The sequence below is a fragment of the Hemitrygon akajei genome, chromosome 15 (genome assembly GCF_048418815.1).
Source record: "Hemitrygon akajei chromosome 15, sHemAka1.3, whole genome shotgun sequence".
Lineage (NCBI taxonomy): Eukaryota > Metazoa > Chordata > Chondrichthyes > Myliobatiformes > Dasyatidae > Hemitrygon > Hemitrygon akajei.
The window spans coordinates 57,496,457-57,515,149 of record NC_133138.1 but is presented as its reverse complement, the minus strand read 5'-3'; positions in this window follow the sequence as shown (position 1 = coordinate 57,515,149).

Below are 18,693 nucleotides of genomic sequence, written 5' to 3'. Positions count from 1 at the left end.
TGAACTGCATCTGCCACTTCTCAGCCCAGTTTTGCATCAATGTCCTGCTGTAACCTCTGACAGCGCTCCACACTATCCACAACACTTCTTCCAACCCTGATGTCATCAGCAAACTTACTAACCCATCCCTCCACTTCTTCATCCAGGTCATTTATAAAAATCACGAAGAGTAAGGGTCCCAGAACAGATCCCTGAGGCACACCACTGGTGACCGACCTCCATGCAGAATATGACCCATCTAAAACCACTCTTCGCCTTCTGTTGGCAAACCCAGTTCTGGATCCACAAAGCAACGTCCTCTTGGATTCCATGCCTCCTTAATTTCTCAATAAGTCTTGCATGGGCTACCTTATCAAATGCCTTGCTGAAATCCATATACACTACATCTACTGCTCTTCCTTCATTTTATTGAAAATCCTCGTAAAAGTTTTTTTTTAAAACTGTCAGCCAATAACATTATAAGAAAGAAAAATGACTTTTGGAAAAACAAAAAAGAAACATGTGAAAAAGATGGAGCATACTGAGGACAAATGGAATGACTGTCACTCTGTAGTTGAAGATGCTTTGCATGTTTTATCTGTTTCAGGACACAAAGCCTGCTATTTGGTGCTCCTGCAGCTGTATGAGATCACAGTGTGGATGCAGATAGACATAGGTGCTGTGGTATTGCTGGTGTCTGAGACATTTTACAGGGATAAATTACAACATCTTACCCCAGAAGGGGCAAGGCTGACTTTAAAGACTTACACTGCTGAGGTTGTTCCACTGAGGGGAGTAGTGCATGTAACAGTGGAGATTAACGAACAAAGAAAGAAACTACCACTGGATATTGTTAAACGTCATTATCCAGCACTTCTGGGCCACTCATAATTGGAACAACTAAGGTTTACAAGAAATATTGACCTATTTTTTTTATTTTTTAAAAAATTTTTATTTAATTGCGTTTTTAAGTAATTACAAGAGTGGGAAAAAATGTATATATCCCCTCCACCCTCCCGTTAACCCCTCCCCCCTAACTTCCCTATGTAAAAAAAGAAAAAGTAAGAAAGAAAAAAAAAGGAAGAGTGCCTGGTTGTTGGAAGATTTCCACATGCTCCATGGAGTTCTTAATAACTTTAGTATATATATTTATTTCTTTCCCCAAGTAACCAATTGTTTCATCTTCAGAGCACCTATATATTTAGTCCTGTCTTTTGTAAATAAGGGCACCAAATTTTCAAAAATGTTTCATATTTATCTCTTAAATTATAAGTAATTTTCTCTAATGGAATACAGCCATACATTTCTTTCTTCCAACAATCTATACTTAAATATGTATCCGATTTCCAAGTAACTGCAATAGCCTTTTTGGCTACTGCCAGTGCAATTTTTATGAATTCTTTCTGATATTTATTTAGTTTGAGTTTCGGTTTTATCCCTTCAATATCACCTAGTAAAAGTAATATTGGATTATGAGGAAGTTGTATTCCCATAATTTGTTCCAGTAAAAGTCTTAAATTTGTCCAAAAAGGCTGAATTTTAGAACAAGACCATGTAGAATGTAAAAATGTACCAGTTTCTTGGTTACATCGGAAACTCTGATCAGATAAACTTGGATTTAATTTATTTATTTTTTGTGGTGTAATATATAATTGATGTAGAAAGTTATATTGCACTAATCTTAACCGAACATTTATTGTATTTGTCATACTATCAAGACATAGTCTTGACCAATTTGTTTCTTCAATTTTAATATTCAAATCACTTTCCCATTTTTGTCTTGACTTATGGACTCCTTGTTTAATTGCCTGTTTTTGAATCAAATTATACATACAAGATATAATTTTTTTAATATTTCCTTTTTGAATTAAAATTTCTATTTCATTAGATTTCGGCAATAACATTGTTTGACCTAGTTTTTCTCTTATATAAGCCCTTAGTTGAAAGTAACAAAATAAAGTGTTATTTGATACTTTATATTTATTCTTTAATTGATCGAATGACATTAATATACCTCCTTCAAAACAATCTCCTATGTATCTAATCCCTTTTTGAAACCAATTATATAAAAGTTGATTGTCCATTGTAAAAGGAATAAGTCTATTTTGAAATAAAGATCTCTTTGCTAATAAAGATTTTTTTGTCTCATCATCAACATTTATCTTATTCCATAAATCAATCAAATGTTTTAATATAGGAGATTCTTTCTTTTCCCATATCCATTTAGATTCCCATTTATATATAAAATCTTCTGGTACGTTTTCTCCTATTTTATCTAGTTCTATTCTAATCCATGCTGGTTTATCTTTCTCAAAAAAAGATGCAATAAATCTAAGTTGATATGCTTTATAATAATTCTTAAAATTTGGAAGTTGTAACCCTCCTAGATCAAATTTCCATGTCAATTTTTCCAACGATATTCTTGACATTTTACCTTTCCAGAGAAACTTCCTCACATATTTGTTTAACTCTTGAAAAAACTTCTGGGGTAATTGTATTGGTAATGATTGAAATAAATATTGTAGTCTAGGGAATATATTCATTTTTATAGTATTTACTCTACCTACTAATGTTATTGGTAATGCCATCCATTTATCAAGATCTTCCTGAATTTTTTTCAAAAGTGGTGAATAATTTAATTTGTATAAGTTTTTTATATCATTATCAACTCTTATACCTAAATATTTTATACCATTTGCCGGCCATCTAAATTGAGTTATTAATCGACATTGACTATAGTCTCCATTAGTAAGAGGTAAAATTTCACTTTTATCCCAATTTACTTTATAACCTGATATTTTCCCATATTCTTCTAATCTATAAGATAATTTACATAATGAATGTAATGGATCTGTTAAATAAAGTAGAACATCATCAGCAAATAAATGAATCTTGTATTCTTCCTGATTAACTCTGAAACCCTTAATATCTGGGTCCATTCTAATTAATTCAGCTAATGGCTCTATTGCCAACACAAACAAAGCAGGTGATAATGGACAACCTTGCCTCGTTGATCTTGTTAACTGAAATGGTGTCGAAATTTGACCATTTGTCACTACTTTAGCTTTGGGATTAGTATTTAAGGTTTTAAAAATATTGACCTATTAAGAACTACACAGAAGTTTTCAATGGAGAATTGGGCAGTATGGAGGAATCACTGTTAAGATGGCTGTTAAATCAATACAACACCCAAATACCTAAAGGCAAGACCTCTTCCATACACCCTCAAACCTAAGGTTCAGGTTGAATTCAAAAGACTAGTCCAGAGTAAGGTATTGGAACAAGCGTGTAAGTAAATGATCAACTCCAAAAAAGGGATGTGTTTTTAAGGTTTGTGGAGACTTCAAGGTGCTCATTAACCCAGTTATTTTCCCCCTCCTTGATGATCTTTTTGCAGAATTGGCCAGAGGACAGATAATTTAGCGAGATTGACTTGTTTCAAGCCTACGCGCAGATGCTTGAAGAGGTAGTCACATGAACTGTTGACCACAGCGACTCACAAAGGAATATTCGGGTGTCGAAGGCTCCCATTTGGCATCAGCTCAGCTCCTGCGCAAGGGACTAGATCCTGAGCAGCTGACCTTTGGATGACTCACTCATTACTGGGAAAAATGAGCATGAGCACTTACAAAACTTGAAAGCTACACTATAAAGACTCAAGAAATATGGTCTAAGGGTCCAGGAGGATAAGTGTGAGTTCTTTCAACCTTCAACTGAATACAGTCGGCCCTCCTTATCCACGGGTTCTGCATGCATGGATTCAACCAACCGCAGATCGGGAAAACCCGGAACTTCTCTCTCCAGCACTTGTTGTTTGAGCATGTACAGACTTTTTTTTCTTATCATTATTGCCTAAGCAATGCAGTGTAACAACTATTTACATAGCATTAACATTGTATTAGGTATTGTAAGTAATCTAGAGATGATTTAAAGTATACATTGAAAAAAGTATAGGTTGAAAAAATAAACCGGAAGTTCTCTTAATAAGTAAGTCGGAACAGATACATTCGGTATTATTTAGCGTCAGTTAGTCAAACGTTTGTCTTAGTATATAGTACATATTTTACCTTTCTATGCATATAAAACACTAAAGAGACATATATATTTCAATACTGAAACCACTGCGTTGCTTAGTAATAATTGTAGCTTTCATCGGGACAGGGCTTTTCTCACTTTACCCTTTAAAATTGTTCCAATCGTTGGCCAACTGTAGCCTAATGCTTTTCCAATGACTGATGGCATTTCACCTCTTTCCAATCGTTTTATTATTTCCACTTTATTTTCAATCGTGATAATTTTCCATCAATGGAACAGATACACAGCAGATTCAGAACTCTGCTGTGAATGTAAAGTATGTAAAGTCCACCATACTGAGACAGGTTAAATAAGGGACTTGAGCATCCGCATTTTTTGGTATCTGTGGGAGTTCCCGGAACCAATACCCCGTGGATAAGGGGGGTTGACTGTACTTGGGCCATCTGATGACAGTTCAGGGCTTCACAAAGCACCATCAAATGTAAGGGCAGTTGTGGAGGCTCCATCACCACAGAATGTAAGTCATTTAGGATCTTTTTTAGGATAACTAACATACTAACTAACACATGCAAAGTTTGCTTTTAACCTAGCTAACATGTTAAAACCACTTCATGAGCTTTTAAATAAATTAACACGCTGGCAGTGGATAGATCACTGTGAAGAGGCTTTTAAAAAGGCTTTGTCACAATCTGAAGCACTCACACAGTTAAACCCGGTCTGTGCCCATACAGTTGGCCTTCAACACATTATCCTATAGTGGAAGAGCAGTTATCTCACAAATCATGCTGTCAGGTGAAACGAAGCCAGCAGATATCCAACTAAGAACTTATTCTTGAGAAAATGTATAAGTGGGAATATTTGTATCAGTGAAATACAACAACCAACAAGCCACATTGGTCTTTATGTGGAAGGCCAGCATTGGGGGGCCATGATTGGCTGAGACAACTACAACTTGATTGGAGATACATTTGCAAGCCACATCCCCTGCAATAGAATCAACTGAAAGCAAATTAAGAAAGGTACTGGATGACATTGGAAAACTCAAACATATCAAAGGTAAAATAGTGTTAAATCAAAATGCCACACCCAAGTTTTACCATCCGTTGAAAAGCAGCCAGTGATCTGGATTGCATGCAGGCTGAAGGAAAGTTGAGTAGAGCCCATGGGTCATGCCAGTGGTCCAAGTAGCCAAGAAGAATGGGTCTGTCAGGATCTGTGATGATTATAAGGTCATTATCAACCCAGTATTGAAAGTAGACCACTACCTTCTATCCAGATTGAAGATGTTTTTGCAAACCTTTCGGGAAGGAAACGCTTCAGCAAAGTGGACTTAGCTGAGAACTAGCTACAGATGGACATGAAAGAAAGATCCAAAGTGTTTCTCACCATAAACACTCACAAAGGGCTTTATTACTATAATAGGCTTATTTTTGGAATAGCATCTGTACCTGTACTTTAGCAGAAAGTAATGGACCAGGTGCTACAAGGCTGCCCAGGCACCTAGTGTTACCTGGATGACATCATTGGTGTGGTTGACAAGGAGCATCTCCAATATCTCAAGATAGTGTTAAAAAATTAGAAGATTATGGGCTCAGAGCACAACACAAGTGTAAATTTTTAAACCAAGCACCCCTTACTGTGGTCTCACCATTGATGCACAAAGATTTCACAAGTGAGCTGAGAAAATTCAAGGCCAAAGGACGTATCACAGTTGTGATCCTTTTTAGCATTTGTCAATTACCATAACAGGTTCCTGCCAAAACTGTCTAATGTGCCCCACCCCTTGACCTCAGTAGTACAGATTGGGAAGAAATGGCAATGGCAGTGTGAGGTGGATATCCAAAAGACAAAGGCAATGATGACGTCAAGCTCTATACTCACACATTATGATCCACATCATCCAATGAAGCTTGCCTTTGACACCACACCTCGCCTCATGGTATAGGTGCAGTCATGTTGTATGTTATGGCACTGATAACAAAGAGTTTTGCAGAGGTGGAGAACAGTGTGTAATACCAAATGGACACTTCTGCTGCATTTCTGATGACGCAATTATTGAAAATAAATAGATGCTTAAATGTTACCAGAGAAATTACTTATGCAGGATTCTACAGTGGTTTTATAAAAAGTGATTACGAAAGAAAGAAAATGTTTCAGATTAGGTCCATACAATGATTGGAATTTTCTATCGGTCCATGCAGACTCCTTTTTGCTCATTAGTTTTACAAGCAATCTCGAGGATAACATCTGCAGGGCAATAGATTATCATAAAATAATATAGAATTGGTTGCCAAGGTCTGTAGTAGGGGTGAAATGAATTGATTGAATGTTTATTTTCATGAGCCAAATGAATGAGATGTAAATAATAGATATAAAACAAACTTCTGTTGTGCCATAACCACATCAAGAAGAACTCAATGCATCTTTCCTTCAAGAAAGAATGCCAATTACTATAATGATAATAAGGGAACATGAACAAGAATTGACAATAGTTATTAACTAAAGAGTCACAAGTGACATCAAGCGGCTTGAGAAAAAGCAAACAAAAATAATGGGAACAATGCTATATAATTGAGTATAATTTTTTTAAATCTTGTACTTCACCTCGCTGTCAATGATGTCAATTATGGATCTCCTTCTGCAAACTTCAGTGTTATCTGAAGTCCAAGTCCTCTTGTACTATTGAACAAAAATTAAGAAGTTTTTATTTGCACACTTTAGAAAATGAGAAAGCAAATTTAAAGGAAATCAGAAGGTAAGGGAATGAGATCAGGGAGAGATCAAAAGTTAGGATAATCATGGGTTGAGACAAGTGTTATCAGGACTCAGGAGTAGAGGGTTAAGAGCAAGGGAAATCATGGAGTTAGCAGATAGGACAGGCATGAGCCTATCTCACTGGGTATGAGTCCACCAGCTACCCTCACCAGGTTCAGTCTACCTGTCAAAGCAGTGTACCAGGGTGTGGCCGCTGTCACATGCAAACAGCTACTTGGAGCCAAAGGTGAGAGCTGAGTGCCCAGTGAGGACCAAAGGAATGGGCATGATAAGCCCCTTCCACTGGAGGTGATACCCTTCACTGGACACCTGATACAACCCATGTCTGATTAGATGAGCATTTATTGCCTATGCCTATTTCCTTTCAGAAGTCAGTGACAAACCATTGTCTTGAAGTTGTTCTCATGTCAGTGATCCCATAAGGGTTATGGGTTAGGAAGTCTTAGCATTTAGGCCCAGTATAGGATCAATACAAGAATATAGTCACAGTGGAAACACAAGGCAATGAAAGTGTGTTGAACTTAGTTCCAGTTGTATGATCTCATTCAAACCAAATAAAATCAAACTGTTCTTCCCTGCCAGCAAGAAGCCCCAGAACTCAGTGCTGCAGATCAGTGGAGGAAAGGACAATCAAGGCCAGCTTATCCTATTTAAGTTTTTATCATTGTTTAAGCATTGAAAAACATTCTTTGACTACCATGTTTGAGTGCTCCATGCAGAAATCATGAATATTTTTGCAGGACCCTTGAAAGCCCAGTGAGAAACTGACGGCTCAAATTGAAACTCCTGTTATGTACACAGTCTCATTTCAATCACTGCTGACAGTAATCCCCACAAGTGACTCTCATATGGAAGATGACTTTGGTCATATCCCTTGAGCAATGACTGGAGGACCACCCCTTCTCCTCTACCTCTCACCAATGTTCTGCCCTCTCCTTCTCCAAGAGAAGAAAAGGAAACAATGCAAGAAAGTGATGGCATATGTTTTTCTGATGGATGGGGAGCATTTAAGCACAAGTAAGCTTGACAATGAACGCCACATGTGGATAGATAGATTTCACAATTTTGGTTAAGCTGAAAAGAATTTTGATCACTGCACTGATGTTGACCATAGGCTACCTCCAGCCAGGTCCATTTGTTTCACCAGTCAACCTTTTCCCACTGGGAGGGGAAAATAATTCCCCTCAAGGGGTTGTAGGAATTACCTCTTATAACAATGATCAGAGAGGCACAGAGAGATCTATATTTACTGACAAGTACCTTTATTGTTTAAACTAACAAGTACTTGAATACATACACTAAATACCTTTTGTGCACACCTGCTAAGTATTCCTGACTCTCCTGATTAGTCAAATAATAGCAAAAGTATTAACCGAGCAAAGAAGTCTATGCTGGCCAGGCATTTCTCGTAGTCCCAATTTACACACCACATGTTTCATACAAAGTTGCTCACACTTGTATCTGCAATGTTTATTCTGTGAAGTTACCGCTGCCAGCACAAATGAAGAATCCACTTTTATATCCGTTCCTTATCAAATCAAATATTGCATTCCAGTGTCATTGGCCACAGATCTATCAAGTGTCTATTAACACTTTGTCATAGGCTCTGCTCCAAGCCAGCATCCATTTATTGCCCTCCTCCTAGTAAGTGTTAGTCGATAATTTATGGCTCTTTGTTCTCAATCAGCAATGAGCTTCAGGCAGGCACAACACCAACATTCACAAACCTGCATGTTATATCCTACCATAGAACATCTCACTAATAACTTCTTGTTTGGAAATTATCTCCAGTTCAGCAGATTACCTGAAGTATCAGTGTGTTTTGTTTAAAACATTGATCCAGCCAAGCTTGTCAAGCTCACAAGATGGAGAATAGAGTGTATTCACAAAATGGCAGCCTCCATTCCCAAGCACACAGTAAGAACAAAGGCAATTAGGTTGCTTGCTTCCATTGTCCTTGATTCATTTGAATTCACTGATAGAATGTATCTTTATGGCCAGCAAAGGCCTCCCAGGTCTCCTTATCATATATATAGGCAGGAATTACTAAAAGGTACAACACACATAAATGCTGGAGGACCTCAACAGATCAGACAACATCTCTGAAAATGAATCAGCAGTCTATATTTCAGGCTGAGATCCCTCGTAAGGACTGGAAAGAAAGGAGGAAGATGCCAAAATAAAAAGGTTGGGGAAGGAGAACTAGCTAAAAGGTGATAGGTAATGCCAAATGGGTGGGAAAAGTAAAGGGCTGGAGAGGAAGGAATCTGATAGGAGCGGAGAGTGGAGCATGGGAGAAAAGGAAGAAAGAGCAACACCAGGGACAAGTGATAGACAGGTGAGAAGATGTAAGAGGCCATAGTGGGAAATACAGGAAGAGGAAGGAGGAGGAGGTTTTTTTTACTGGAAGCAGAATCGCAATGAGAATAAGGTTTAATAACACAAGCATCTATCATGAAATTTGTCAATTTTGTGGCAGCGGTACAATGAATACATAATAATAGAAAAAAACTGTGAATTACAGTAAGTACATATGCTGTATATAAAATAGTTAAATGTAGTAAAAATGGGGAATAAAAAAAATAGTGAGATAGTGGTCATGGGTTCAATGTTGATTCAGAAATCGGACGGCAGAGGGGAAGAAGCTGTTCCTGAATTTCTGAATATGTGCCTTTAAGCTTCTATACCTCCTATTCACGACATCTGGTAGGGGGCTACCCAGATGAAATTTGAGGTGTTGCTCCTCCACCCTGACAGTGGGCAACCATTACAATTCCTGTTCCCATTCCTGTCTGAAATCTTGGTCTATGGTCTCCTCTTGTGTCTCCACAGACCAAGATGTCGAAACAGGAATGGGAATAGGAACTAAAGTAGTTGCCCACAGGGAAATTCCACTTTTGGCAGATGAAGCAGAGGAGCTCAGAAAAAGTAGTCCCCCAATTTACGACGTGTCTTACCAATATAGAGGAGGTTGCATGGGTGGAGATAGCCTATGATCAACATCAGTGTAATGAGAAAAACTCATTCAGCTAAGCTGAAATTGTGAAAATCATGAGAAGAAAATTCCACATTGTTTCAGAATCCCTAGAAGGGCCTCAGATGCCGAATCAATATCTCACATCAAATTAACACAAGAGAACACATTCCCTTATATTTCAAAGCAACATCTGCCAGAGCACGAAATGCTGGAAAAACTCAGTAGGCCAAGCAGCATCTATGGAAAAGAGTAAACAATCAACTTTTTAGGCTAAGACTCTTCATCAGGACTGGGAAAAAAGAGAAGTAGAAGTAAGAGTAAGAAGGTGGGGGGAGGGAAGGAGGAAGTACAAGGTGGTAGGTGATAGGTAAAAGTGGGAGAGGGGGAGGGGGTGAAATAAAGAGCTGGGAAATTGATTGATCAAGGAGTTAAAGGGCTGGAGAAGAGGAAATCTGAAAGGAGAGGATAGAAGACAATGGACAAAAGAGCATCAGAGAGAGAGGTGATGGTCAGGAGAGGAGATAAGGTGAGAGAGGAAAGCTGAAATGGAAAATGGTGAAGAGGGGAGAGGGGTCAATTACGGGGTGTATGAGAAGTTAATGTTCATGCCATCAGGTTCGAGGCTAGCCAGACAGAACATAAAGTGTTGCTCCTCCAAGCTGATTGTGGCCTCACCACAACAATAAAGGAGGCACACACGAGGAAATCTGCAGTGGCCTGATGTGTTGGAATGGGAATGGGAAGTAGAATTGAACTGGGTGGCTACCAGGAGGTTGCATCTTTTCTCACAGATCGAGGGTAGGTGTTAGCCGAAGTAAGTTCTGGGGCTAATTGCTCGCAGGGAGGAATGGTTGGATCTCATTTGGTTTGAATGAGATCATACAACTGGAATGGAACTAAGCTCAATGCACTTTCATTGCCTTGTGTCGCCATTGTGACTATATTCTTGCATTGATCCTATATTGGGCCTAAATCCTAAAACTTCCTAACCCCCTCCATTCAGAAATCAAATGGCAGAGACGAAGAAGCTGTTCCTGAATCACTAAGCGTGTGCATTCAGGCTTCTGTACCTCCTATTCATGACATCAGTTTGGGGGCTACCCAAGCGAATTATGAGGTGTTGCCCTTCCACCCTGAGAGTGGCCTCCTTTTCGCACAAGAGGAGGCCATTGACTAAGATGTCAGAACGGTAATGAGAATAGAAATTAAAATGGTTGCCCACTGGGAAATTTCACTTTTGGCAGATGGAGCAGAGGTGCTCAAAAAAGCAGTCCCCTAGTTTACGGTGGGTCTCACCAAGATAGAGGAGCCCACATAGGGAGCACTGAATACAATGGACAACCCCAACAGATTCGCTGGTGAAGTTTTGTCTCACCTGAATGAACTGTGTGGGGCCCTGAGTGAAGGTGAGGTCAGAGGTGAAAGTGTAGGTCTAGCACCTTGGCCACTTGAAAAGTACTGGGAGGGAGATTAGTGGAGAGGCAGAATGGACAAGGGAACTACGGAGAGATCCCCACAGAAAGAGGACAGTGGGCAGAGGAAGTAAAGATGTGTTTAGAGATGGCAGAAGTTGCTGAGAATGCTGTGTTGGATGTGGAGACTCATGGTGTGGTAGATTAGGACAAGAGTAACTCTATCCATGTTAAGGCAGTGGGAAGGTGGTGTGAGTGCTGATATCTGGGAAATGGAGAGGATGTGGGTGAGGGAAAAATCAATGGTGGTGGAAGGGAACTCCCATTCTTTGAAGACAGAAGACATCTCCGATGTCCTGGAAAGACAATCCTCATTCTGGAAACAGATGCAGTGGAGACCAAGAAAAGGGAACTGCATTTTTACAAGAAACATGACTGGAAGAGGTATAGTCAAGGTGGCCATGGGAGCTGGTAGGCTTATAAAAGATGTTGGTAGACAGTTCAGCTCCAGATATGGAGACAGAGAGATCAAGAAAGGGAAAGGGGGTGTCAGAAATGAATCAAGTGAATTTCAGAGCAGGGTGGAAGTTGAAGACAAAATTGATGAAATTCATGAACTCAGCATGGGTACATGAAACAGCACCAATGCAGTTGTCAATGTAGCAAAGGAGGAGTTGAGGAGCATTACCGGGGAAGGCATGGAACATGGACTGTTCTATGTTGCCAACAAAGATGCAGGCATAGCTGGGTTGTAGGTGGGTGCCTATAGCTACCTCTTGACTGTGGTGAAAGTGGGAGGAGCCAAAGGAGAGTGAGGGTGCGGTCCAGTTCTACCAGATGGAGGAGGGTGTGGTGAGGGGAATTAGTTGGTTATTTTGTTGAGAAAGAAGTGGAGAAGTGGGGGGTGGGGTATAGGTAAAGATGTGTTTTGTAGTAGGATTCTTTTGGAGATGCAGGGGATGATGTGATGGATGGGGCTCATGGGGTAGCAGGTTAGGACAAGAGGAACCCTCTCCATGTTAAAGTCATGGAAGAAGGGGTGAACACAAATGTCCAGGAGGTAAAACGAGGTGAAGCTTTGAGACGTTTGGAAAATTCCTTTTGTTTTATTTCCAACTCCAAATTACCTGTTTAGAGAGCCCCTTTAAACTATGTTGCTGACATTCACCCATGAGATTTATCATCATGCTTGATTACATTAATAGATTAAAAAAAAACACAGAAATGATTTTGTATTGCTGTAAATAGTTTCTCTAAAAATTCCACTTTCCCACTGTTGCAGAATCTCTTGCTAAAATGCACATAGTATATTCCCAGTGCTAAAGATCTGGATGCAAACATAGACCAATACAGAAAAATGTTTGACATGACCATATCAAGATTCATGCCACCACCTCCTGACAAATGTATAGCTCAGTTTCCTTTGCATGTACAATCAATTTACTAACCAGTCTTCTAACATTTTCTGCAAGTATACCTTAAATAACTTAATTTATTTTAAGCAATTTTATTCATAAAAACTGGAAATAGGAGTGCAAGCACTGAAATGCTGTTTTATTATTTAGGAGTTTCTAGAAAATGCTGTCTCCCTTAAAATCTTTTGAAAAATTGACCCAAAATTTAGATCACACCTTGTTGTTCTAATGAATAAGGAGCATACTCATTCTTCACCAGAAATGTGTTATCAATTAGTTGGATCACGCTGCTCAGTAGGTAACCAGAATTACTCTTGGGCTCATTGCAGATGTAAGTCAGGGACCTAACAATATTTGAGGACACTTTGATTCTGAAAAGACTGTATTATGTGGAGGACCACTTCTACAGTAGGCCTGCTTCAGTTTTCACAGAGTCAGAATGATCCCAGCTTCTTAGTGAAGTCATGATAGCAACTGCATTTTTGTATACAATCCTACGTGACGAGAATCACATTCATTCACAGCAGTGCTCTAGAAAGATAACCAATGATGTGAGAAGCTCCAATAACCAGCGTACTTTGATCTTCATCTCCAGATTAAGCACCCAAATCATTGGCTATTTGCTGATATCTGGTATTTACAGATGCTGTTAATCCGGAGGACAAAAATTTTGAGCTCATTAGTTAGAGCTGGAAGAAAGGTTATGACCTAAAGTTATATTAATGAAATATTAGCTACAATTCTATTCAAAACCTATTTTCTTACTACAAGCAGTTTGTTGAAGAGAGATCTGCCACAACTTTTTAAAGTAGAGTCAATGGTTTCCTAAGAGAACGCTGGGACTTAGTGTGTCCATCTTTTTTAAGTAAAATAAAGTAAAATACTATGAAATTTACTTGATTTTCTCTGAAATTCAGGCAACTATTTCACAGAAATTTGTTTGTATTTGTCATCAGATTTTCAGATCATTTTCTCATGAAGAGATGAATTCATGTTATAGATGTGAATAATGAATAGTGATTGACAATTTTATATATTCATGAATTCATAATTGTTAAAAGTAGAGAAGACAAGTAACATATTCAGTAGCTCTAACTTCAGTACCAATTGTAATAGCTTAATGTACATAGATATGGTATCCTAAGGGGAAAAACCTTTAATACAATGCCACAGTAGAGTAAACTGACAGATTTAATGTACCAAATGTGTTAGAAAATTCCAAAATTCCACTTATTTCAATGGGTAAATGCCAATAGTTCTAATCAGAACCACTGTCTTGTGTCTGCAGAACCTCAGTGGCTCAATGGTTCGATTTAATATTTGAGAATGTATACAGTATACAACCTGAAATCTTTACTCTTCACAGACATCCACAAAACAGAAGAAAAACCCCAAAGAATGAATGACAGAAAACATTAGAACCCCCAACGCCCCCCAACCTTCATGAGACAAACTGCAAGAAGTCATCCAGGTCCGCAAAACCTTCTGGTGCCATCTTCAACTCCTCCCGCTCCCACCTAAGACAGTATTTTCATTCATTTATTATTCAGAATAAAACAGCATATTTCAGATATCTCATGGAAATATAATGTTTTCTGGCTTATTTACTATCTCTGCTGTTATAGACCTGGATTATATGTTAATGCTACTTCAGACCCATGATAATATTTTGTGCTGCTCAAAACAAATATATTTTCATGTTTCATTGGGGAATTTGTTAATGTACTCAGATGGACAAGCTAAGAAGAATAGTAAGACAAAAGACTTGCATAAAATTAAAATCCAATCAAACAAGAAAGTAAATTGCAATCTCTAAAATGATTGTGAGTGTTGCTTAATAACTTAAGACAGTACTCATGGTTCAAACAATTTGCTGAGGTTCTCCAATTACATGAAGCCATGGTGTTTGATTGCTTTACACAGTTTTGCATTGGAATAATTTAAAATGCAATTCTCTCTTCAGAGTAATCTAATAGTGTTATCACCTCACATTTATATTCAGCTGGCAAGATGTGGGCATAATTGGCAACCCCAGCAGACATCTTCCTGTGCTTAAGTGCTCTTGAGAAGGTGCTGGGCAGACACCTTGCGGTGTTACAGCCATTCTGGTGAAAGTACTCAGACAATACCATTGGGTAGGGAATTCTGGGATTGAGGCACAGTAACTATGCAGTTCCCTGTCAGAATGGTGTACAACATGGAGGGAAACCTACAAGTGATGTGTTTCCATGTGCCTGTTGCCCTGTGGTCAGTTGAGTTTATGGTTAATAGTGACCAGTAGGATATTGTGTTTAGGAAATCAGTGATGTAAGTGCCATTGAAAGTCAAGTGACTGTGGTTTGTTCTTCTCTTCTAGATGATGTTCACTACCACGCTCCTTTGTAATGAAATAAAAAGGATGGGTTAGACCTGAACTCAAAGGGTTCAAATATCCCAGCATGCATGTTTACTAGAACTATTAGCGAGAGGTTAAACTAATTTGGCAGGGGGATGGGAACTGGAGTAAAAGGGCTGAGGTAGGGGAAAACAGAAATAAATCAAAAATAGCATGCAACAGAGATGATAGGAAGGACAGGCAGGAGATGAGGCGTAATCACAGCCAATGGGATGAGTTACAGGGCAATAGAGCTGTTGTGCAGTTAAAACAGAAAGCAGCAAATACTGGACTGAAAGTGTTATATTTGAATGCATGCAGCATAAGAAATAAGATGGACCATCTTGAAATTCAGCTGCAGATTGGCAAATATGAAATTGTAGCCATCTCTGAAACTTGGCCAAAGGATGGCTGCCATTGGGAGCTGAATGTCCTAGGATATATGGTGTATCAGAAAAATTGGTTAGCAGGCAGAGAGGGTCGTTTGGCCCTGTGTATAAGAAATACTATTAAATCATTAGAAAGGGATGACATATGATCGGTAGGTGTAGAGTCTCTATGGGTTGAGTTACGAAATGGCAAGGCTAAAAAGACCCTAATGGCAATTGAATACAAGCCTCCAAAGAGCAGCCGGGATGTTGATTACAAATTACAGCAGGAGATAGAAAAGATGTGTCAGAAGGGCAATGTCATGATCATTTTTGGGGATTTTAACATGAAAGTGGATTGGGAAAACCAGGCCAGTACTGGACCTCACAAGAGAGAGAATTTGTAGAATGTCTAAGGGATGGCTTTTTAGAACAGCTTGTTGTTGAGCCCATTAGGTGATTGGCTGTGCTGGATTGGGTGCTGTGCAATGATCTGGAGGTGATAAAAGAGCTTAAGGTTCAGGAATGAAAGGGTTACCATATGAGGAATGTCTGGCAGCTCTTGGGCTGTATTCTCTAGAGTTCAGAAGAATGCGGGGGGGGGGGGGGGTCTCATAGAAACATTCCAAATGTTAAAAGACCTGAACAGATCAGACGTGGCAAAGTTATTTCCCATGTTAGGGGATTCTAGGACAAGAGGGCACAACTTCAGGATTGAAGGACATCCATTTAGAACAGAGATGTGGAGAAATTACTTTAGTCAGAGGGTGGTAAATCTGTGGAATTTGTTGCCAAGAGTAGCTGTGGAGGCCAAGTAATTGGGTGTAGTTAAAGCAGATATAGATAGGTTATTGATTAGCCAGGGCATCAAAGGGTATGGGGAGAAAGCAGGGGAGTGGGGATGACTGGAAGAATTGGATCAGCTCATACTTGAATGGTGGAGCAGACTCGATGGGCTGAATGGCCTACTTCTGCCCCTATATCTTATGGTCTTAAATGTGACTTGTTGTCTCTCAGTTCATACTTGGATGTCTTGCTGCTTCCAGGCATGGAAAATTTCATTTGTTGAGTAATTGGAACATACTGCAAACATCCCCTCCCTAGCCTTAAAATGGAAGGCGTGTCATCAATGAAGCAGACGAATTTGGTTTGTTTAATGACATTGAGCTGATTAGACTGCACAGTTAATGGGGCTGGGATGGCAACAATATTACTAGGGTGTATTGATTTTGTATTCAGCCAGATGTTACCTAAATGTCTAGGGCAGACATCCTCACTTCATATCGAGACTGCAGCTCTTTGGACTAAGGGATTGATAACATCTGCAGCTGAATGAATCTGACAGCACCCAAATTGACCATCAATGAGGAGGTTTTCGGTGAGTAAGCACTGCTTGATAGTATGTTGAAATGTACCTACCATTACATTGGTATCAATGGGCATCAATTAGCCTGAATGGATTTGTGCTACTTATAGTCTGAGCATAAATGAGCACTGCTTCACATTTTCTGGTTGATGCCAGTTTAGTTCCTGGACTGGAACGGCTTTGCTTGAAGCATAGCTAATTCTGAAATGTAAATTTTAAGTAATAGAGCTGAAATATTGTCCATCCCATAGCCTCTGTTGTATCCAGTGGTCTCATCTGTTTCGTGATACTATGTGGATTGAATCAGAATTGACAAACTACTGGCTTTTGTGACAGTGGGAATCTCAGGAAGAAGCTGAGGAGGATCATTGACTTCAGATTGTAGGTAATTGCAAAATCTTTGTCTTCTGTTCGCATGAAATATGTTTCCGCTGCAGGTGATGAGGTACAATGCCTTATAATCACCCATTTTTGAGCTTTCAGGTTTGTTTAATTTATTCCATTTAACACAATGCCCATGCCACATAAAGCAAGGGAAGATGACCCCAGTATAAATACAAGACTCCATACGGATTTTGCATTAGACCTTCCTCCCAGTTGCCAAACACTCATATGTCAACCCCATCATTCCTGGAATCATCCTCATGAATGTCCTTTGGACTCTCTCCATTGACAATACATCTTTTCTGAGATAAGGGGCCCAAAACTGTTGACAATACTCCAAGTGCAGACTGATTAGTGTCTTTCTTAAAAAGCTTCAGCATTATCTCCTTGCTTTTAAATTCTATTCCCCCTGAAATAAATGCCAACGTTGCTTTTGCCTTCATTACCACAGACTCAACCCTTAAGTTAACCTTCTGGGGCTCTTGCACGAGGACTCCTAAGTCCCTTTGCACCACAGATGTTTGAATTTTCTCCCCAGTTAGATAATAGTCTACACTATTGTTCCTTTTACCAAAATGCATTATCATACATGTCCTAACACTGTATTCAATCTGCCACATGTTTCCAGCTGCTACCACCTGGGAAACAGTACAGCAGGATAAAAGCCAGGATCAACAGACTCTGGGACAGCTTCTTCCACCAGGTCATCACACTGATTAATTCATGCTGATACAATTGTGTTTTTATGTTATAGTGACTATCGTGTTGTACATACTATTTATTATAAATTATTATAAACTGCACATTGCACATTTAGACGGACACGTAATGTAAAGATTTTTACTCCTCATGTATATGACCGATGTAAGTAATAAGGTCAATTCAATTCAATTCATTTCATTCTTCCAATTTGTCTAAATCCTGCTGAAATTACATTGCTTCCTCAGCACTACCTACCCCTTCACCTGTCTTCATATCATCCGCAAACTTTGCCACAAAGCCATGAATTCCACTACCTAAATAGAGGTAATAGAGAGTGAGAGTTTCACACAAGTTGGGGAGAATAGTTTAAAAAAGGAGTGTTTCCCAGGGCTTGGCACATTAAGAGTGGACCAATTGATTCAAAGAGAGAGAGCGAGCATCGCACAGGTCAGGGAGAAAAGTTTAAATATGGAGTGTTTTATGGGGTTTGGCACATTAAAATAGTGGATATGACTGCAAGGACAGTTCTCTGTTCTGGGTGTCAGATGCGGAATGTCGGGAAGACTCCCAGCTTCCCTGATGGCCACATCTGTGCCAGGTGCATTGAGCTGCAGCTCCTTAGAGACTGAATTAGGGAACAGGAGCTGCAGCCTGATGACTTTCAGCTTGTTAGGGAGAGTGAGGATGTAATAGACAGGAGCCACAGGCAGGTAGTCACTCCGGGGCCACAGGAGACAGATAAGCGGGTGACCGTCAGAAGAGGGAAGGGAGAGCATCAGATAGTGCAGAGCACCCCTGTGGCTGTCCCCCTTAATAATAAGTACCGTAGATTTCGCACTACAGAGCGCACCTGATTAAAAGCCGCTGGCTCTAATTTTAGAAAGAAAATCAATTTTGTACTTGTAC